The sequence below is a fragment of the Corvus hawaiiensis genome, chromosome 20 (genome assembly GCF_020740725.1).
Source record: "Corvus hawaiiensis isolate bCorHaw1 chromosome 20, bCorHaw1.pri.cur, whole genome shotgun sequence".
In the NCBI taxonomy this organism is placed as follows: domain Eukaryota; kingdom Metazoa; phylum Chordata; class Aves; order Passeriformes; family Corvidae; genus Corvus; species Corvus hawaiiensis.
In genome coordinates, this window is record NC_063232.1 from 9938081 (window position 1) to 9960568 (window position 22488).

The 22488-nt window shown below is 48.9% G+C and overlaps 1 long non-coding RNA gene across 1 annotated transcript; it reads right to left on the reverse strand.

Annotated features, from left to right (window-relative positions):
* Positions 1 to 17422: 17422 nt before the first annotated feature.
* LOC125336463 lies at positions 17423 to 22304 on the reverse strand. The gene is made up of 3 exons (XR_007207758.1): positions 21780 to 22304; positions 18496 to 18580; positions 17423 to 17580 (listed from the first exon to the last, which is right to left on the reverse strand). It is a non-coding gene; the product is annotated as an uncharacterized LOC125336463 (long non-coding RNA).
* Between the last annotated feature and the right edge of the window lie 184 nt (positions 22305 to 22488).

Below are 22488 nucleotides of genomic sequence, written 5' to 3' on the forward strand. Positions count from 1 at the left end.
CTCACTGCGTTGGGCCCTTGCTCTGTCCGTGCAGTGCAGGTGTGCACGAGCGCTCCCTTAGTTCTGGCTTTTCCCATTTTCCAGCTGTTCATGGTGTGCTGTTCTACACTTTGCTTCACCTCTTATGCACAACATTCTCCTGATCTATTTCTTTCAAGTGAAGCTACAATATAATATTAGAGAGAATTAAACAGGGGGAACCTTCCTTTTCAAAAAGAAAGAAAAAAAACCCAAAGGTCTTGGTGGTTTTAAACTGTAAGTGCAGGAAAAACCACAGGAAGTTAGCATTTCTTTGGATCAATGACCAAACTGAAATTGGATTGAATCATTGTTTTTTTTTTTTGGTGTGGCAGAGAGGAACTAAATTGCATCAAGGAATGCCATAATTTGGATTTAACAGGTTTGTGTGTGTACTTATGGAAAATGGTCTGTGTTATTCAGGAGGAGAGTAATAAACACTGACAGCCATACATCCTACCAGGAGAGATGACAGCCTGTAAAAAGAACAGGGGTGATTTGTAGGCCCTGCTATAAACCTGCTTTGGTGTTTGGTGGGACCCCTGAGGGCAGGAGAGGTGGAGTAGTGCTGCTTTCAAAGGGGATCAGGTTCTCAAGGATTTGGTGCAGATGTTGGCAGTGTCCATGGGAATAAACCAGTGCAGAGTGCAGGACCCTTTTGTAAAGCAAGAGGAACCTTTCTAACAGCAGTAACTTTAGGAAATAGTTGTGTGGTTTGAGATGTCAAGGGGCTGCAGCTTTATTTATTTATTTATTTATTTTTGTGAACATCCAGGAGAAACTGTAAAACCATCCTTGTGATGGGGATGGGAAAGTGACTGTGGTAAATCTCCACTTCGGTGGATCTCCAGTCATTAACGTCAGTCTCAGGTACACTAACCTTGCAAGGAGAATAAATCAAAAATGCTTAAAAGGTTTAGCTACAACCCCCACCCAGCAACACCCACCTTCAGCATAGTTAAAACATCAAAAAGGAAAGAGGCCTTGATAGTAATGAAGTTTGGGAACTCAAGAAATTAGAGGTCACTTCAGATCCCATGGCCCCTGAGCAAAACCGTTTCAAGGCATTTTACTTTTCTGACCTTCTTTGTACATATTTGAAAGCCACAGCTTTTTACCTAAAGTGCTCTAAAGAAGATTAAACAGCTTTTTAACATCTGCTGTTTTCAGTGTGTGGGAAGAGCTCAGTTGCTAGCAAGATAGATGGGTTTTTGCGTGATTTGGAAAAGGTGTTTAAACATACTTTGATTTATGTTTTTGCATTCTGTTACACTCTGAGAAGGGGTAAAGAAATACCTTGCTTTAATTTGGTGATTTTCATTCAGAGGGAAAGAAATGCTTTAAAAACAAAGCACACCCACATCTAGAGGTCAGTTCTGCTGCAGACGTAAAAAGCAGCATCTGTTTAACAGCAAGTGGTGGCTGTGGCTAATGATGTGGTACAGAAATGCAGGAGTACAAAGGGAACCTGGGAGAAGATGGAGGATAAAAATACAGACTGAGTTGAAAGAGAAACTCATATTTAACAATTGTGGGACAAGTGAGAGATTTGGCAAACGTGGTGTAAGAAATCTGCCTTTTTGACTTTATATGATAAAATATCTCTGTGATTTATAGGGGCGTATTTTGCCTGCTGTGGTTAATCAGGGAGGACAGAGCTACTCAGGGTGGAGAGGGCTCCGAGGATGTCAGGACTTGGAATGTCCATACCTGTCCCCATGTTGGGTCTGACTGGGATTACTGGACTGGGAAAGGTGTTTGAACTGGAAAGGAGAGCAAAGTGGGGCCTGGCCCAGGCCTGAGAGAGCCCCCAGATCTCTGGAGGGCCAGGCTGCCTCCGGGGCTGAGGGAAAGGCTCCTGGAGGAGCTGGTGGTGTAGCTGAGGGGTCTGCACCCAACACACCTCAGGGACAGACACTCGCCTCTGCACAAGGGCATCCTCAAGTCACAAATACCTGTCCTGAGGTGCTGGCTCCTTCCCAAGAAGTCTCAGTAGAGGCTCCTCCTGAAAAAGGTCTCAGTAAAACACAGCTGCACCTCTGACCTGAGGAAACTGTGAATACTCAGAGTCTGTGATTGTTAACAGGATGTTCCTGGAGAAAATGCCACACACAGGACAGGCAAAAAGGACTGGGAAGAGTCCAGAACTACAATTCTCAACCTCTTATTTTCATTTTTCCATGCTGGTCTCATTTTTCCTTAATTTTTGGTTCTTGGTGTGACCTCAATCAGTAGAAAACCCCTGGCTGCTCGTAACATTTGGAGTCTTCCTGGAAGCTCCCTGCAGCTGCCAGGTGATCCTAACCCTGGATGCCTCCCCTAAAACAGAGCTCACAGCACACCATTCTGACCTGTGGGTGTCACTTTGGCTCAGATCCAGCAGAGGAACGGGGCCAGCAGCAGTTTCCAGCATTTGGTGGTTTTTTTCTCTCCAGGAACTCTCCTTCTGAGCACACATCTGAATTCAGGGCTGTACTCTACTCAGTCTGTGCACTCCCCAGGGATCAGCTCTTAGGACAGAGCAGCAGCAGATGTGGAATGGGAATGGTGTTTGCAGTCTGCTCTGGTGCTGCCCACTGCAGCCAGCAATGCAGTGCTCTGCACTCAGCCATTCCTTGATGGTCCCATAAATTCCCTCTTGGGGTTTACACCCTGGGAATTCAGGCTTTCTGCTTGGAATAGCCTCACAGACAGATCTGGAGAAGCTCCTTTGGAGAAGTAACTGTGGATTTTTGAACTTTGGATGAAAAGCCAGGTGCTGAATCTCTTATTTATCAGAATTTCCCTTGACATCAGTAAGAGATGGAGCTGAGCAGAAGATGCAGAGTTCAGCCTCAGATTTCTGGAATTCACATTTGCTGTTGCCTGATACACATTGCCTTGCATGAGTTAATTAGCCTGTACGGAGGATCATTTTTACTTCATTTTATATTTACATGCTTTGCTCAGAGCTTCTCTGCTGGGATGAAGGAATTTCACGTTGTCAGTTCATCCTGAAACTGAAGTTGAGCAGAGCTTGTTTGATGCCTGGGCTCTGATAAAAGCATCTGCAACTTCCAGCTGTGGTTCTCTGAGCTTCTGGTGAGGAGCAGAAGGCTCTGTCCAGATGCTTTTGTATCCCACAGTGTCTGGGATGGGTTTAATGGATGGGATTTTGAGTGCAGGCCTGGAGTTAGAACGTTCCAGGATGAACTTAAAGCAGCCTTTCAGTACCTTAAGGAGGCCTCCAAGAAAGGTGGAGAGGGGCTTCTACAAGGGCTATGTGGTGACAGGACCCAGGGAATGGCTTCCCAGTGCCAGAGGGCAGGGCTGGATGGGATATTGGGCAGGAATTGTTCCCTGGGAGGGTGGGCAGGCCCTGGCACAGGGTGCCCAGAGCAGCTGGGGCTGCCCCTGGATCCCTGGCAGTGGCCAAGGCCAGGCTGGACATTGGGGCTGGGAGCAGCCTGGGACAGTGGGAGGTGTCCCTGCCCATGGCAGGGGTGGAACAGGATGGTCTTTAAGGTCCCTTCCAACCCAAACCAGTCTGGGATTCTGGGATTCTTACTGTGGGAGCCAGCAGGACTGATCATGCTTCCCTCACCTCTGTCTAGTGAATCTGTGTACCAGGGTTTGATGTGCTTTGTCCCAGGCACAAAAGCTTTTATAGCTCAGCATATTTGCTGAGATCTCCACTGCTCTCTCAGTAAAGAGATTAGTTGAGGAAATAAGTTTTGCTCCCTTGGGAGCTGTGATGCATTGCCAGTTTGTAAATACACAGATGCCATCACAAGAAAAAAAATCCAAATATTGTATCGAGCTGTGATGTCTGAAACATTGTTTTATATTCTAAAAGACTCTTGCTTTGATATTGAAGACTTAGATGTCACAAAAGGGAATGTGTATGATTTAATTTTTTAGAAGGCTACAGCTAAAGAGAGTGATAAAATTCTAATGGTGTTGCTCTTTTAGGGAAAACCAAACATCTTCCTAAAGTAAACTTCATGCTGTATTTTCTGGAGTAGGCAAGTCACAGTATAACAATCTTCACAAGAGGGGAAATAGGAAATAACCAACCCTCTGTAGCCTGAGACTGGCCTTTCTAAGTGCACATCATCTCCTTGTGCTTTAGCTCTCAGCTCGAGTGTCCCAGGTGATTTGAGTTCTTACATTGAGCTGGAGGAGAGTGAAGTCGCCAGATATTTTATTGTAGCTTTGTATTTGTCACAGGAGATGTTTGGCTCAGAAAAAATCGATTCCACGCTTTTGTTTTAACTTGAGAAAGGAAAACCTTGCAGCCCTGGGTGTGCCATGAATAGGCTCCAGTTCTTTCATGCTTGAATTTTTCACACTGCGCTCTGCAGCTCTCGCTGAAACTCAGTGGGAGGTTGGGCAGTGGGTGCAGGAAATGTCACCTGGCCCTGTGGTCTGTGGGACCTTATCCCCTGCACCTCAGCTCCCCTCTCACACAGAACTGAGTCCCTGCTAAGTTGTCTCTGGCACTGCTGTATCAGCTTCCTTGGTTCACCTCATTTTTCTCTGAACTTACAGGGAGAAAGATAACTTGCATTTAGTTAGCAAGAATTGATGCAAAACCCCGGTGTTGAGATGTGAAGAAATGCAGCTGTGAGCAGCTGTGAGCAGCAGTGGCGTGAGCCTGCAGTGGATTGCAGAGCAGTGATGGATTTCACAGCCACTGTCCCTGCCCCAGCCAGGGCAACCAGGTCCCTGCTGTCACCTGCTTTGAGCTCTGCTGCCTCTCTCTTCTCCCTGTGCAGAGCCAGCTCTGCAGGGATCCCTGTCCTGGTGGCTGCCAGGCTGATCCAGGCCAGTGAGTGCACCCAGCGTGCCACCACTGACCACAGACTCTGCCAGTGCCACTGCGCCGTGTCCCCCAGTGCTGCTGTTTGTCCCCAGCCCCAGGGCCAGCCCTCCTGCTCAGCTGCCCCTCACTGGCACAAAAAGCCCAAACACGCCAGGTCTGTGCCCTGCAAGGGGCCCTGCTGCTCCCTCCTGCTCCTCCCCACCCGGGGGCACAAGCCCAGGCTGCCCTCACAGCCACAATTTCATATTCTCTCAGGATGCTCATCAGGAAATGCAGCTCAGGGAGAAGAGAAAGCAGCTTTCTCTGTGTCACGTTTTCAGAAGCTGTAAATAGAACAATAAACTTAAACTTCCCCAGCAAGCACTTTGTGCAATCTGAGCATTTTTTCACCCTAATTTGTCATCTCTGTAAAGTATCCTTTTTTTCTTGCAGATTTATTGGTTTTGTTTGCCCAGTGGTTCCTGAAGCCTGTCAGCATCACTTTTTAAAATGCGTATATAATAAGGGGCTTGGCAATTAAACAAACAGAAAAAAAGACACCCAGAAAATGCTTTGGAATTTGGTTATTTAAATAACTGCCTTGTCCCTGTGGAGTATCTTCAACTGAGACAAATAAAATCTCTCAGGTTTGATTCCTTCCAGTGCCTGAAGGAGCCCACAAGAAAGGTGGAGACAGACAATTTACAAGGGTCTGGAGTGAAAGAACAATGGCAAGTGGCTTCAAACTGGGAGAAAATAGGCTTAGATTGGATATTGGGAAGGAATTGTTCCCTGGGAGGGTGGGCAGGCCCTGGCACAGGGTGCCCAGAGCAGCTGGGGCTGCCCCTGGATCCCTGGCAGTGCCCAAGGCCAGGCTGGACATTGGGGCTGGGAGCAGCCTGGGACAGTGGGAGGTGTCCCTGCCCATGGCAGGGGTGGGATGGGATGGGCTTTGAGGTCTCTCCCAACCCAAACCATTCCATGGTTCTCCATCACCTCCCTTCACATTGTTGCCAACACCATTTTCTTTGGGCACAGGCCTGTTTTCTCCTGTTGTTCTTGCCTCTAGTTCTAAGATGTGCCAGGAGCACAGGGATGTGCCAGGATATCCAGAGGGGCAGGTGAGCCTGCTGCAGCCTTGAGGCACTGGGACACAAATTGCAGGCCCAAAACATGAGCTGAGCTGGCTGAGAACAGCACAGCACAGCAGGGGCTGAGATAGTGATCCTTGAGCTGTGTGGGTCAGGATTTGGGAGAGGGCTGAACCTGCTGGTTGTTAATCACTGCAATTACAGCTGATTCACCAGGGAATGCTGTGTTTAATATACACAGAGGGGACCAGGCTTTGCTATTCTGGTCAGATACACGTGAACAGGTACTTGGAGATCTGTTCCAGGATATAAATAGGCTTTAGCAGGTAAAGCACTACTATGGAGTTGTAAATAAAGATGTCGAATGATAGTCCATAACAAAACTGCAGGTACTGGGTGGAGGGTGATGGCTTTTGCTGTGTTCATGGCTATCTTATATCTAATACCCCATAAAAGTGCTGTATTTTATAGCCAAGGTTGTACTGAAGTGAGGGATGTTACATCCCAGCCTCCAGCATTCCCTCTGAGCATTCCCTGTTCCCAGCAACTGCAGAGCCCAGTGAGGTTTTCATTTAAGGTCCATATGGGAAGCATATGGAAAAATATCGCTTTGACCTGTGATTTATTAATGGCACCTTATGAAATCTTTTGTTTGTTTGTCTTTGCTGAGGTGTTCTTGCCTTCCCTTAAAATACAACTCCCCTCCCCTGGGCAAGCTGCTGCTGTTGTTTAGTTCTGGGGAGGTGAAAAAGATCCTTCTGCTGTGCTGGGGTGACCCTGGCTGGGCACCTGGGCACCACCAAGCCCCTCTGTCACTGCCCTGGGCAGGGGACAGAGGACACAGGGAAAGGCTCTGCGTGGGATAAGGGCAGGGAGAGATCCCTCAGCAGGTGCTGCCATGGGCAAACAGGCTCAGCTGGGGGAAATCAGTTCCATTTCTTGCCCATCAAATCAGAGCAGGAAACTGAGAAATAAACCCAGATCTTCAAACCCTTCTCCACACCCCTCCCTTCTTCCCAGGCTCCACTTCACTCCGGATTTGTTCTCCCTCCTCCCCCTCAGAGGCTCAGGGGATGGGAACGGGGCTCTGCTCAGCCCATCACACGTTGTCTCTGCTGCTCCTTCCTCCACAGGCCTTGGACTCCTCCCACTCTGCCCCTGCTCCAGCCTGGGGTCCCTCCCAGGGCAGATTCTCCAGGAACTGCTCCAGTGTGAGTCCCTTTATCCATGGGGTCAGTCCTTCAGGAACTGCCCCAGTGTGGGTCCCTTTATCCATGGGGTCAGTCCTTCAGGAACTGCCCCAGTGTGGGTCCCTTTATCCATGGGGTAAGTCCTTCAGGAACTGCTCCAGGGATCCCTTTAGCCATGGGGTAAGTCCTTCAGGAACTGCTCCAGGGATCCCTTTATCCATGGGGTAAGTCCTTCAGGAACTGCTCCAGGGATCCCTTTATCCATGGGGTAAGTCCTTCAGGAACTGCCCCAGTGTGGGTCCCTTTATCCATGGGGTCAGTCCTTCAGGAACTGCCCCAGTGTGGGTCCCTTTATCCATGGGGTCAGTCCTTCAGGAACTGCTCCAGGGATCCCTTTATCCATGGGGTCAGTCCTTCAGGAGCTGCCCCAGTGTGGATCCCTCTATCCATGGGGTCAGTCCTTCAGGAACTGCCCCAGTGTGGGTCCCTTTATCCATGGGGTAAGTCCTTCAGGAACTGCTCCAGGGATCCCTTTAGCCATGGGGTAAGTCCTTCAGGAACTGCTCCAGGGATCCCTTTATCCATGGGGTAAGTCCTTCAGGAACTGCTCCAGGGATCCCTTTATCCATGGGGTAAGTCCTTCAGGAACTGCCCCAGTGTGGGTCCCTTTATCCATGGGGTCAGTCCTTCAGGAACTGCTCCAGTGTGGGTCCCTTTAGCCATGGGGTCAGTCCTTCAGGAACTGCCCCAGTGTGGGTCCCTTTATCCATGGGGTCAGTCCTTCAGGAACTGCCCCACTGTGGGTCCCTTTCCATGGGGCCAGAAGTCCTTCCAGCACATCTGCTCCAGTGTGGGTCCCTTTAGCCATGGGGTCAGTCCTTCAGGAACTGCTCCAGGGATCCCTTTAGCCATGGGGTCAGTCCTTCAGGAACTGCCCCACTGTGGGTCCCTTTCCATGGGGCCAGAAGTCCTTCCAGCACATCTGCTCCAGTGTGGGCTCTTCCCTCCACAGGATCACAGGCCCTGCCAGGACCCTGCTCCAGCAGGGGCTTCCCACGGGATCACAGCTCTCCCAGGCATCTCCTGCTCTGCCCTGGGCTCCTCCAGGGGCTGCAGGGGAAAGTTTGCTCCCTGTGCCCTCAGCTGCCTCTCCAGGGGCTGCACCCTGGAATCTTTGGGGAATCTCAGCTCTGGCACCTGGAGCAGCTCCAGCTCCTCCCTCTTCCCTGACCTTGGTCTCTGCAGAGTTCATTCTCTCAGATGTTCTCACTCCTCCCTTCTCCAGCTGTACTGGGGCAGTTTTGGGATTTTTTCCCCTCCATTTTTACCTCAGTTACCCCAGAGGTGCTACCACAGTCCCTGATGGGCTCGGCCTTGGCCAGCAGTGGGTCTGTCCTGGAGCCAGCTGGAATTGGCTCCATCAGACACTTGCAGCAGCTTCTCACGGAATCCATCCCTGTACCCCCCCTCCATGCCCCAGTCTAACCCAAAACTCTGGTGAGGGTTAAACTTCAGGCTGGGGAATAAGCAGCAGCAGCAGCAGAGATCTCTTAGAAGGCTCTCGCTTCCCTGAAAGTGCCCTTGATGATGCAGATTGAAGGTGGATCAGTATGGAAAGCATGACCTAGATGTTCTTTCAAAGCAGAATGCTTCTATGTACACATAAATATATATATATAAATATATATAACATAATCATCTTGCAAGCACTGGCAGCTCTTTAAAGCAGCAGCAAAAGCTCTTTTTTTCAGAAATCAACATCAACAGCCTCGGCACAGTCCCCAGTGATTAAAGCTACACCTACAAGAAAAGCTGGAAGCTCTGCCAGTAAACCTTCCTCCTGCTAATGCTGCTGAAAGACCCTTCATTATCCCACCCAAGGCAGAGCTGAAAAACGGATCCTTTCCAGCATCCCTGCATCAAAAAGGAGAGATTCAGGCAGTGGCAGCAGAATCAAATACACAGAAATATTCTACCTTTTCTGCAGTGATTTGCAGACACCCCTAAGGCCCCATTCCATGTACAGACACTCTGTGCTTCCCAGGAGTGGCCATTTGATTGCTTATTCAGAATTTATCCAGAAAGCTGTTTCGCAGTAGGAGTATGTTTTAATATGAAATCTAGTAGCTGGATAATTGATAAATTATGGCCATGAATAGCTTAAATATAATTAGTTATTATGAGGTAGAGAATTGTCATTTTTATAAGGAGGACTATCAAGTTATTATTGTAGAATTTTAATAACCATTTATTGGACATTAGCATAGTTCATATTAACCCTTTTTGGGTCATTTCTTGTATCTGTCAAAATTTATTTTGTTCCCTGGTAGGCTTGTGGTCCAAATTAATGTTGAGACCTTGTAGCTGTTCATCACAAATGATCTCCTAAACCAAGCTGGAACTGAATAAACAACAAGGCAGCTCAAAGGTTTGTACTGGTCACTGATGTGATCAGGGAGCTACTGTGGTGAAATTTAAAATATGGGGTTTAAATGGGTTTGAGTGAGGGGCAGGTATTGCCCTGGCCATTTGCACAGGGATGGCTCTAATACACCTTCAGGTTTCCAGTGCACTACTGAGATTCTTCACACTAAAGAAATAAAATGTAAGACATGGATGTGAGAATTAAATCCAGTAAATGATGTTTTATTCACTGAATTGTGCCATCTGAGTAACTTGCCCCAAGCCTGGTCAAAAGCTTTATTCCAAAACCCAGTTCTTGAGATCCCATTTCTCCCAGCATTTACTGGTGGAGCACATTTTGTCTAAATGAGCAGCATCATTGACTTCCCCAGGGCTGTCCGTGGCACGGCCCCGAGGCTGCCAGAGGTCCAGGAGCATTCAGACACCACTGCCAGGGATGCTCAGGGTGGGGTTGTTGGGGTGTCTGTGCAGGGCCAGGAGCTGGACTGGATGATCCTTGTGTGTCCCTTCTCTTTTAGAATATTCTGATTTCAGCTGGAAGGTGTAACTGGGAAGCTTAAGGCCTGAAGTCCTTCATTTCAGTTATCTCAAGAGGTGCTCCAGTCAGACTGCAAAATAATTGATATGTGGCCCTTGTGTGGCTGCTAATCCTGAGCAGTGAGTGCTCTGTGCTGGGTGCACTCTGAGCCCATTGACGTGAACCTATGGAGTGGCTCCTTGTGATCCCAGCCCTGATTCCTCCTCCATCCCCACTGAACCACCACAGGCCACTTAGTGCTAAACTGAGCTGAGGGCTTTTCTCTCTGTTTTTTTAAATGTATATGCATAGATATCATTTCAAAGTGACCTGCTCAGTTTTTACTTCATGCAGTTAGGTACAGGAAGAATCCATCTGTGGAATTTTTCTGTGCAAGATGACAAATGCTCGGTTGGAAAGGAGGCCTCTTTCCCCCAAACAGGGACAGTCAGATGAGTGTGAGTGCTCAGAGATCTCCAAACCCTGTGACTTTTCAGGGTGATTTCTGGAAATGGGGAAACGTTTCCCAGGGAGAGCAGAGCAGTTTGGAAAGCTGCTGGTGGGACGTGTCCAGCCTCTCAGACCTGGGGTTTTGTGCCTCCTTATTTCCTATCACCTCCGTGGGTCATAATAACCTTTCTTTCTTTTCTTTCCTGAAGTGCCTCCCCTGTACCTCAAGAACTTCCTGTAGGAAACTTAGAGACTGCTGGTAGCAGCCCCATGGAATGAGTCAGCTCCATGCTGCTTTCAGGCTGGTGAATGAAAGGGTTCTGGAGGCATAATTTCCTTATTACTGAACCCTGGGTTTGACAGAATCATAGGATTCACTGCTTTCTCATAGGTATGTGTGTCTAATTGACAGAAAGAAATCACCAAAGCCTCATGTGAATCAGAATCCCAGAATCATTAAGGTTGGAAAGAAACCTCCAGGATCATCGAGTCCAACCTGTGACTGACCCAGCCCAGAGCTCTGAGTGCCACCTCCAGCCCTTCCTTGGGCACCTCCAGGGATGGGCACTCCAAACCTCCGTGGGCAGCCCCTGCCAAGGCCTGAGCACCCTTTCCATGGGGAAATTCCTGCTGCTGCCCACCCTGAGCCTCCCCTGGCCCAGCCTGAGGCCGTTCCCTCTCCTCCTGGCCCTGTTCCCTGCCAGCAGAGCCCGACCCCCCCGGCTGCCCCCTCCTGTCAGGGACTTGTGCAGAGCCACAAGGTCCCCCCTGAGCCTCCTTTGCTCCAGCCTGAGCCCCTTTCCAGCTCCCTCAGCCGCTCCTGGGGCTCCAGCCCCTTCCCAGCTCCGTTCCCTTCTCTCAGGCCTGGATGTGTGCAGACCAGAAGCACTGCTGTGCTGAGAAGCTGTTGTGTGCCCCAGCTTTTGCCAAAGCAGGAACACAAGAGCAGCAACGCTCTGGGTAATTATTCTGATACCTCCCTTCCTTAAGAGGCTCTGAGATGAGTATATCTTTTAAGGGGAAAAAAGATTAAGTCTTGCATCCAATAGGTTATTTTCCAGAGAAATAACAAAAATATCCTTCCACTGAACATTAGCCTTTCTGCAGTAATTTCTCTTTATAAAATGCAAATCCACTGTTCAGGCCCCAAACAAACCCACACTGGGATGGCATCACTGCTGGTGCACAGTCCTGGCTGTGCTGCTGGGATTCTTCAGCCATTTCCGGCTCCAGCACTCAGCCACAAGCCTGAAACTCCTCACCTTAGTCCTGCTCCTGTTTTCCCTTTCTGTGAGGATTTGAAGAGCTTAAAGATCACCTCTCTCAAAGTACTTGACAAAAGTATCTCTGCTCTGTGAGAAGGTAACTCCTGCACTCCTCATGTGAAGCATTTTTCCATCTGCCTCATCTTTTCATGTCTTTTTTTTTTCTCAGAAAACTCACCTTCATCCTCTTTTTTTATTTCATGACCTGCATCCTACTCGTTTGTGGCTTACTCAGCCCCAGGGGCACCTCTGGAGCTGTGTCCAGCTCTGGCTCCTCAGCACAGCAGGGCCAGGGAGCTCCTGGAGCGGGGCCGGCGCCGGCTGTGAGGATGAGGAGGGCCTGGAGCATCTCCGTGCCCAGGACAGGCTGAGGGAGCCGGGGCTGCTCAGCCTCGAGAGGAGCCCCAGCTGAGAGGGGCCCTCAGCCCTGGCTGTCCCTGGCTGCAGGGAGGGCTCAGGGCAGGGCCCAGGCTCTGCTCCGGGGCCCGGCAGCGGCACCAGAGCACCGGGCAGGGCCTGAGCCCAGCAATTGCCCTGCACAGGAGGCAGAACTGCTGCCCTGGGCAGGGCCCAGCCCTGAACAGGCTGCCCAGGGAGGGGCTGGAGTCTCCCTCAGCGGGGATATTGCAGAGCCCTCTGGGCACAATCCTGTGCCCTGTGCTCTGGGATGGCCCTGCCTGAGCAGGGAGGTGGCACCAGGGACCCTCTGGGGTCCCCTCCAGCCTGGCCCAGCCTGGGATTCCGGGATCCACTGCTAAGACAAAACACAAGAGCAGATATTATCAAGACCAGGGAAAGAAACAAGGTATGAAACCCATTTAGTCTTTGGCTTTCTATGTGGCAATCTCAAACTCTACTTCCCCATTGCATTCCCCAAATATTTCCTCCCTGTCTCACCATCCCTGGTCATCCTGGCCATCCCTGTCCCAAAGCCCTTCAGAACTGACCAGGGCGTTCAGGATTAATGGCTGAGCTTTAGTGTTTCCATCCACAAAATGGATATTGCTCATCTGGAGGTTATGGTCAGAGCTGATGGCTCTAAAGCTCCTTAAAGATATGATGCTGTAAAAATTGTGAAGGCCATTGATGGTTTATTATTTTTTATCTGTAATATTTATTGCCTTTCACTCCCTTCTTGCATAACATAGCAGATGTTGTTCTGCTTCCTGAAAATGTGTGGTAAATCAATTGATCCCCTGTTTTTTCCAAGTGTCCTTACTTAGTGTTAGTTTTCATGCACATGTTGTGGAGTCTATGTAAACTATGCCTTAAACAGCTGAATAAAATAAATGCCAGGGCTCTTAACAGCTTTTTCCACCTGCTTTCAATGCAGAGCTGCCAAACAATTTCAGTGGTTTATAGCCTGTTGCCCAAAATCAAATTCTCTGTTACTTTTGGTTTAAGGGCTAATAGCTTTTTGAAATATATTAGTGTTTTCTGGTGACAGATCCAAGATTAGCTGTTTATCCATTGTTCCAAGAGGTATTCTATAATCCTGTGGCACAGTCAACTTTATGAGGAATTTTACAACCTTTCATGAGCACATTGTGTTTTAAAATGCTAAAAAAGCAGTTCAGGAGAGAGGAAAACAAAGCACTGCAGTGTGTCCCTCTGATGTTCCATTGGCCTTTGAAGTGCAGTGCTGGGGCGTGGGGAGGGATGACTGCAGGAATGACTGCAGGAGGAATCACTTTGCCCAGACAGACTGAGGAGCCAGCCAGCCCAAGGCTTTAAGTGCTGCAGACCTGCTTTACTGGAGGAGTGTTTGCCTTTAGACAATGAACAGGCAAAGTAGGGGAGCCCAAGTCACTGCCAAACCTTGAGCTTGTCCTTGGGAGCAGCAGGATTGAGAGAATGGCATCTGCTGGATTGGTGTCAATCAATCCTGATCTTTTCAAGTGATGAGAGCAAAACAGCGTGAGCAGCAGATTGAGGAGGGGGATTGTGTCCCTGTGCTCAGGTGAGACCCCACCTGCAGAGCTGCCCCAGCCCTGGCCCAGCCCAGGGAGGAGCTGGAGCTGCTGGAGGAGCCCAGAGGAGGCTCCAGGGTGATCCGAGGGATGGAGCAGCTCTGCTGGGAGGAGAGGCTGGGAGAGCTGGGGGTGTTCAGCCTGGAGAGGAGAAGCTTTGGGGTGACCTCACTGTGGCCTTGCAGGGCCTGGAGGAACTACAGGAGAGCTGGAAAGAGACTCTTTACAAGGGCCTGGAGGTTCAGGACAGGGGGCAGTGGCTTCCCAATGTCAGAGGGCAGGGCTGGATGGGATATTGGGAAGGAATTGTTCCCTGGGAGGGTGGGCAGGCCCTGGCACAGGGTGCCCAGAGCAGCTGGGGCTGCCCCTGGATCCCTGGCAGTGCCCAAGGCCAGGCTGGACATTGGGGCTTGGAGCAGCCTGGGACAGTGGGAGGTGTCCCTGCCATGGCAGGGGTGGCACTGGATGGGCTTTGAGGTTCCTTCCAACCCAAACCAGTCTGGGATTCTCTTCTATGATTCTGGGATTTGAGGCAGTGCAAAAGCAGGACTTTGGGAGTGCATCCACTGCTCCCAGATGGTTCTTGCAGGGCATGGCAAAGGCAGAGAGTTGCTGTGGGAGGGCAGGGCTCAGGACACCCCAGCTTCTTGCACCGTTGCAAACCGTGGGTACAACTTGGATGAATAGCTCCATAATACTTTATTCCTCTTTTACATGGAGACAAAGGGAAATTCCCAAGTGCTGCGATGAGATAGACTAGAGGGGGGAGAATTGGATGGGCTCAGCACAGGTTTTTTCCTTTAAAAGCTACTCTGTGAGACCTTCAGCCCTAGATGCAAATGTATATTCCTTCAGAATTATTTCAGAGGCAGGGTCTAGCACATCATTTTCTCTCCCTGCCTCCTTAAAGATGTCATATCCTTCCCCCACAACAAATGCTTTTGTTGGAAAGAAAATGGAAAATCTTTCTGGTCATTCTTGTGAAATGAAAGCAGCAATCTTCAAAGCTAAGAACAATCCCTTCAGGGTAGCTGAGTAACTACTCAGGCTATACAAAAACAGCCAATTTGTACTTGTGAAGTATCGAGACTCAGCTGTTCGATCAGGCTGGAGATGTTTGTGCCTGGCAGTGGCTGGAGTCGTCTGTCACTGGGGCATGGTGGGCTGGGCTTGGTCGCTGAATGGTGCTTGGAGCCTGGTTTTGTGGTGGGGGAGAAATCACAGCCTATTTTGGGCACCAGTTTTCATTGGATGGAGGAAGTCACAGGTTTGACTGAGCCTTAGGATCTGCTTTCCTTTGCAGCTTCGCCATCCAGTGCCTGGTGGGAGTGGAGCAGGCTCAGCCCTCCCCGGTTTGCCTCCCAGCCAAAACTCTGCTTTGTTTTGTCCCAAATCTCCTACTGCAGTTTCACCTAAACATTAAGCAGGGTTCTCTGTGAGTGACTCCCCAGCTGAGAATATTTGCAGTAAAAAGGAGATTCCTACCTGCAAAGAGCTCCTTTTGGGGGCCTCCACACTGGGATTGGCAGTTTTGCGACCCCATCTCCCAAACCAACCACCCCCTGTGGCTGGCACCAGTGCTGAGCTGAGGAGCTCAGGCTGTTCAGCCCTTCTGACGCTGCAGCCTTCAGCTGAGTGTCTGAGTATTTGACCCATGAGAAGAGGGACAAGATGATCAGAGGGATGGAGGGTTGCAGCTCCTCTCTGAGGAAAGGCTGAGAGAGCTGACAGGAAAGGTGGGGACAGAGGATTTACAAAGCCCTGGCACAGGGTGCCCAGAGCAGCTGGGGCTGCCCCTGGATCCCTGGCAGTGGCCAAGGCCAGGCTGGACACTGGGGCTGGGAGCAGCCTGGGACAGTGGAAGGTGTCTCTGCCCATGGCAGGGGTGGAACAAGAAGGGCTTTACGGTCTTCTCTAATCCAAGCCATGCTACAGTTCTGTAACTACCCTGAAAACTCAGCTCTGGGCATTTTGCCTGGACACAGCCAATGAATCAACAGCAAATCTGAAATAAAATCCAGTTTGGTTTTGGTTTTCCCACTCTACCTTTCACTGAACTCTGCAAGGGTACACAGCACCTGTGAGGTTTTGCTGAGACAGGCAGTCGGTGTGTTTTGGGAACTGGGAACACAGTTCATATATAGAGTCCCAAAATAAAACAAAAGGCTGCCTGAGAGGGAAATTCAGTTGTTTAACTCAGAGTGTAAACACATATATGTCTGTTTCTTGACCTACTTGATTTTCTAAACATTAAGAACTGCTCTGAATTACTGGTTTTTTCTGGGATGCAGACCTCTTGAAATATTTATGAGAAGCATCTTCTAAATTCTGCAGCAAGAATTTATTGATGTCAATCAGTGATACTTAATCAGTGTGGTGCAGTTCACACTGGCATTTGTCAAGCATTTGTTGCCATCTGTGGTTCCTCTTTATAGGGAAGTTTAAATTTTTTGGGTTAAACCAGTGTGTTATTTGCAGATGGTCAGCCCATCATTCATAACCACAGCAGGATAAACACTGCCCTGGCATGGCTGGGATACAGTTTAAGCACAGTGCAAGAGACATCTGAGTGCTGCAAAAGAAGATTTACATGAAAAGAAATAAGCAGGCAAGTGTTTGTGCAAAGTGGCTTGTAAAACACACAGGATTTTTAAAAAATTTGCTTTCTTTAATACAACACTTTGTATTTTGAGATCAACACACAGAGGGTCCTCATGGATAAGGAATAAAGCAAGGTGTCAGTTTCCAACTGGCATCTGTGGCTGCATTATGGCCAAGTCTTGGATTTGTACCTTCAGTGCCATCTCCGTGACTCTGGACTCTCATCCTGCCCAGCACTGTCCTGCTGGGGGAGCAGGAGCATGGGCAGAGCCCTGCAGGGCATCCCCAGGAGTCCATGGGCTCAGAAAAGGCTTTGAGCCTTGACCTTAAGCTGAGGGCTTGGTCTAAGTCACAGGATAAGAAGTCCCTCTTGAGCATGAGCTGTAGCATCCAGAAGGTCCTCAGAGCCAGGCTCAAGTAGCAGCCGAGAGGGGACGCTCCATCTCTGGGCTCTGCTCTGCTGTGGGACAGGCCAGATTGCTACAGGAGGCAAGACCAGGCTTTTGGGGAGACAGCTGAGCCCTGAGGGGCTTCCTCCATCCAAGCACACTGACTTCTGATCTTTGTCTTGATACTGACTTCTGGGCTTTGTCTTGGCTGCAGTGGCAGATCTGCCCTTCTGACAGCCATGGAAAGGCAGTCCCGATGTTCACAGGAACAGGGATGCTGCCGTTTGGCTTTGGGATCCTTCAGCATTTCCCTGCTCCCCACTGGCATGGCCGTACTGTGGTGCTGGTGAGTGTGTCAGCTGAGTGTGTCAGCCTGGGACTCAAGGGTCTGGTGACAAAATGACCTCTTGTCCTCAAGGCTCCTAAAGGCTTTAGTCCTGGCCAGCTCCTTTGTGTCATCTCTTGGTTCCCTTGGGAGTTTAAACCCCAGGAGAATGGCTCCCCAGTGCCAGAGGGCAGGGGTAGATGGGATATGGGGAAGGAATTGTTCCCTGGGAGGGTGGGCAGGCCCTGGCACAGGGTGCCCAGAGCAGCTGGGGCTGCCCCTGGATCCCTGGCAGTGCCCAAGGCCAGGCTGGACATTGGGGCTGGGAGCAGCCTGGGACAGTGGGAGGTGTCCCTGCCCATGGCAGGGGTGGAATGGGATGGGCTTTAAGGTCCCTTTCCAACCCAAACCAGTCTGAGATTCTGTGGTTTTTTTCAAAGGTCTTCAGGCATCTTTTTCTTTGCTGGTGTAATGTGAAGAAACAATGGTATTCCCTGGCTCAGGGACTATCAGGTGATGATTAGGTGCTGAAATAACTTAGGCCATATAAGTATCTTCTGTAATGAAAAAGAAATAAGAGAGAATTTATTTTCTAGTCACACAAAAAGTCAATATTTAAAATGGATTTTCTGATTTTTTGATGATTTATCAAAATTTCAATGAACTTGCTCCTCTTGCTCTTCTCCCTTCCCCCTGTTTTTCAAGAAAGAAGCTGAAGCTTTTCAAACCAGCTCTAATAATAAAATGATTTAAGAATTAGACTCTGGTCATCAAGATGAATATTGAAGTTCAAAGCAACCAAACTGAAGAATAGTTGACTTTAAGCTATGATTTTGTTTTTTTGGGAGTGAGGTCCTTAATTTCTGAAGTCAGCCAAGAGCTGAAGCCATTCTAGAAGCTTTATAAATGCTGATCCTGAAAGATACTTATTGATAACCATAGCAAAGATCTTTTTAATATCCTTGAGGGAGCCATAAAGCAATCTCATAAGCTAAAAGTACAATAAGTTGTTTGTTTTTTCACAGCATTTCCCCAATATATCAGTGATGAGCTGTCCATGCTCACAGGCTGAACTTAAACATTCATGAAATATGAATGGAGTTATTGTAACAGGGAACTAAATATGTTCCCAGCTTTGAAGATAACACTGAGGAAAGTTACTTTTGTGCATTAGCTGTTCCCACAGTGGAGAAGAACGTTAAGGCTGGAGATAAAGGGTTCACTCCTTGATGTTAAAAACGTGCCGGAAGTACTGTCAGAAATGGCTCAGAGAGAGCAGAGTGAGCCATCAGCTTTGGAATATTGGCTTCTGAAAATGATAAAACATCTTTCTATACAAGTTTCACTCATTTCACCAGCCCGGGCCTCACAGCGATGTTGGTGACCCTTGCAGGGAGCAGATTCCGGCATGGAGAAAACTCCAGTGGGAAAAACAGAGTTCATAGGCAACATGGAGGCTTGAATTCACCTACCTGATGGACGTGGGGCTTTCTCAGAGGTGGTTTTGAGTGGCAAAGCAACAAAATGAAGGCTGAATAATCAGAAATTCTTGAGAGCCTGAGAGAAAAAAGGGAAGATGCAACTCCTAAGCACCACCTGAAGCCCGAAAACAAAGAAATAACTCAATTGCACTCACAGCAAGATTCTGAGGAAGCAAAACTGGCTTTAAATTGAACCTTTTCTGCAGATTTTTGTTCGGTTTTGTTTGTTTTTTTCTTTAGCCGATTATTGTTCTCATACAGGGAGTTGGTCACAGAAAGGCTCATTTATGCAACTCAAGGAAATTTAGCTAAAAGAGCCAAGCATTTTTTTTTTTTCCTTTGTGCTGGTGCTACAAGGCTGGAAATGTAACTGGGTGCAGGGCCTGGGATCAGCTGGGAGAGAGCTGAGCTGGTGCTGAGGGAAGGCACCCGTGCCCTGCAGAACCCCCAGCACTGGCAGAAGCTCCAGTGAGTAACAGAAACTATTTTTTCCGGCCTGTTTTACATCTCGCAGATTGTGAAGACAGTCTGCCCCAGATCTGTCATGGTATCATGCTACCATCACACACTCCTGAAGCGATCGGGGGATGATAACTTCTGCAAATCAAGTTATTTTTGTATTTTTAATTCTTCTTGTAACTGGCAGCTCGTGTTGGCTGTATTTTAAGGAGCAAAGATTTCAGCTAAAGCATTACTATGTCATTAACCAATCCATTGAATATTCATGATTTAGTGGATTTTTTCCCCCCACAGAAGGAGAGAAGTAATTATTTTGGCTAGCACTTGAAAAGTGCGTGTGTGCTTTTCACAGAACTCCACTGGAATGGGCAAAAATAGAATTTTTCTATTAGACATGCAAACTGATCTCTGCCCGATACTGAGCCACGTCCTTTAGTTCTTCCTCTCTATTTAGTAACAATGTTTCAAGCCTTTTTTTTTTTTTTTCCCCTGGTAGGAATGTAATGAAGATGGAAAAAAAAAAAAAAGGATGAAAAATAGAAAAAAACCCTCCACACTCTCCAGTGGAGGCTGAGCTATGCCTTGGTTGAACCCTGATTTAGAGAGTGGGGTCTTGTCAAACATTTTCAAGCTACCATTTTGGATTTGCTGTTGAGATTCAGTTCACTGTTCTGGGGGTGCAAAGCTCTAAGGAAATATAGGTGGGGAAGCCACTCTCAGGACTGGAATGCCACAAAGCATAACTTCTCCTGGTCTCCTACGGCCGTGTCCTGTTGGTGTCCATCTTCAGGGCAGGGTGACAGGAAACAGCCTCAAGCTGAAGTTAAATTAGATATTAGGAAAATTTCATCACTGAAAGGGTGGTCAGGGCCTGGCACAGGCTGCCCACAGCAGGGGTGGAGTCACCATCCCTGGAAGTGTTCCAAAAATGTGTGGATGTGGTCCTTGGGGACAGGGGTTAGTGCTGAGCAGGGTGATGGGGCAGCCTTGATGTTTGGACCCGGTGATCTTGGAGGTCATTCCCAGCCTCGGTGATTCTGTGAGTCTCTGACTCAGCGGACTCTTGGATCCTGATTGTTGTTTGTTATCTAAAGCATTCGGCTCTCTTGTTGCTGTAGGGGAGGTACAGAGGGATCTGTTTGTGGATAATTCTGCAGCTCTGGTGGCACAGGTGGCATTTGGCTCCTTGGCAGTCCCAGAGAGCTGAGCCTCGTTCAGAACATGCTGGGGGGAGCTTCTCAGGACACACTGAAGGGAATGTGATGCTTGGTGTGAATACTTTGGGGTTTGCTTGGTCCTCAGGCCACAAGTGATTGGAGTACAACTGAACAAAACCAAAATAACTTCTCCCACATGAAAGAAAGGAAGGGAAAATCATTACTTCTGAGAGTGGCACGGCAGAAGGGGCCTGTGGAACATGGAATGCTGCAAACCAGTTCAGGAAGGGGGATCAGATTTTCCTCAGGCTGGTTCCCGTAGGAGTTCTGCAAAGGGAAGCACTGCCCAGCTGCCCCCGAGGCCAGCAGCAGGGCCAGCTCTCCTGCAGGCAGATGTAGCTGGGCTGGGGACAGTCCCAGGTGATGGGATCGTTGTCAGCCAGCACAGCTTCAAGGTCTGCTGCTTGCCTCTCCCCCGAATAAAAGAACAGCAGCAGCAACAACAGACACCTGGGGAGCTTTTGGAAGTTAATCCTCCCGGATAGGGCAGGGGGGCTGTTGGCACATGTGTATTCTGAATTTTTTGCTCTCGTGTTATTTCCCACAGAGATATTTTTTTCCTTGCATTTTTTAGGGACATCTTTATTTTCTCCTGCCATGCTGTCTTCCCCGGGACCACACACACTCACGGTGCCAGGTGCCCTGTGGCCATCTGTCACCCTAAGGGCAGTTGTGGCTTTCTCCCTCCCTCCTGCTTTTTTGGGGACTTAATTCTGCTCCTTTCTTAAAGAAACTGGTGGCAAAAATGCTCACCTTGTGCTTCAGCAAGGAGCTGCTTCAAATTCTTGCATTCTCTTTTTTAAGATCCTAAGATTATTTTTTTTCCATTGGGATCATCTGTAACAGCCACGTGCCAAACGTTTTTAAATCCAGCTTTTCCCAAACTGGTTTATAATTAAAATAGATCTTGCTGCTTCTGTGTAATGCACCAGCCTGACTTCAGTGGGAGCAGTGGTAGTGAAGGACAACGGGAACAAGTCTTTATCCCAGACTGCTTCAGAATAAGCAGCAAGTACTTTTCTGCTTGCACAAGTATTTCTGCTCCTGGCAGTTGAGGCCATGTGGTTTCCCTTTTTGGTAAACTACTCTGCCAAGTTGGGGTGGTGTTTGTTTATTTGTTTAATAAAAAGTGCTTTTATTTATAGAGAAGAAAAATCTCAGTTGTCAGCTTTGGAAACAAACCTTCTGTTTATCATGTGCCAAAACACCCCTGTAGAACCCCCAAACCAGCTTCCCCTCGGTGCCTGCCAAAAGCTGGATTTCAGCAATTTCTGAGGTACTTCTAGCTTTATGTCACGCACATCATTCACATTTTCACCGTCTTAGCAGAATAATGAACCTGCTGTGGATGATGGACTGACCACAGTATTTTAGGGTCTGATTATGAGTTATGTGCCTGTCTCTTCTCCAGGTTTGTAGCAGGATCCTGGGTCTGAACACAGAAGCCATAAAAGACTTCATGTACAGCTAGGACAAAATTAAAACTCCAAATCCTCCAAGGCAATTTTAGGTTTGTTTCCATGGCATTGATTTTTTTGTTTCTCTTTTTTTTTTTTTTTTTAAAAATTATGGCTTGAAGGTGAGAGGGGTTATTCTTACCTTTTGAAAAGTTGCCTTGTAGGATACAATGACTCAAGGTTGTTTGAATTTCTAATCCGTGTTGGTGCCATCTTTCTGAAAGGCAGGGTTAACTGTGGCACATGGATAAAGCTCGGAAGAGGGGGGTTACTGGGGTTGTTCAGTAGTGGCTGTGCTCTCATGAGAGGATTCAGCTTTCTGCCATTAAAACGTTGGATGTGAATTGTAGTTTATGATGTTTATCACTTTACCTCATGTCAGGGTTTGAGGTACTGACGATCCTTACTAAGGAGAGTGGTGACAGCTCTGAAGTCATTCCCTCGCTCCGGCTCGGAAGGCCTGGGGAGCCTGGGGAAGCTTTCTTTGTCATTCCGTGCCGGGGTCGGGAAAGCCAGGGTTCCGAGGGAGAGCACAAAGCTTCCATCCGGGAACGGGGGGAGCAGTATCCACGAGAGGGCCACGCACCGGCCCGGGGGGCTCAAACTTTCTGTGACACCGAGCAGCCCGACCGCGTTACCGCGAGCGGCCCCATCTCCCCCCGTTACAGCCCCGCGGCCGCATCCCCGCACGGCCCCGGCCCCCGGCACCCCGCAGCCCGCGCTCCTCATCCCCGCACGGCCCTGGCAGCCCAGGCTCCGCACCCCGCACTGCGCATCCCGACACGGCCCCGGCACCCCGGCACCCCGGCACCCCGGCACTCCGCATCCCCCGCACGGCCCCGGCGCTCCGC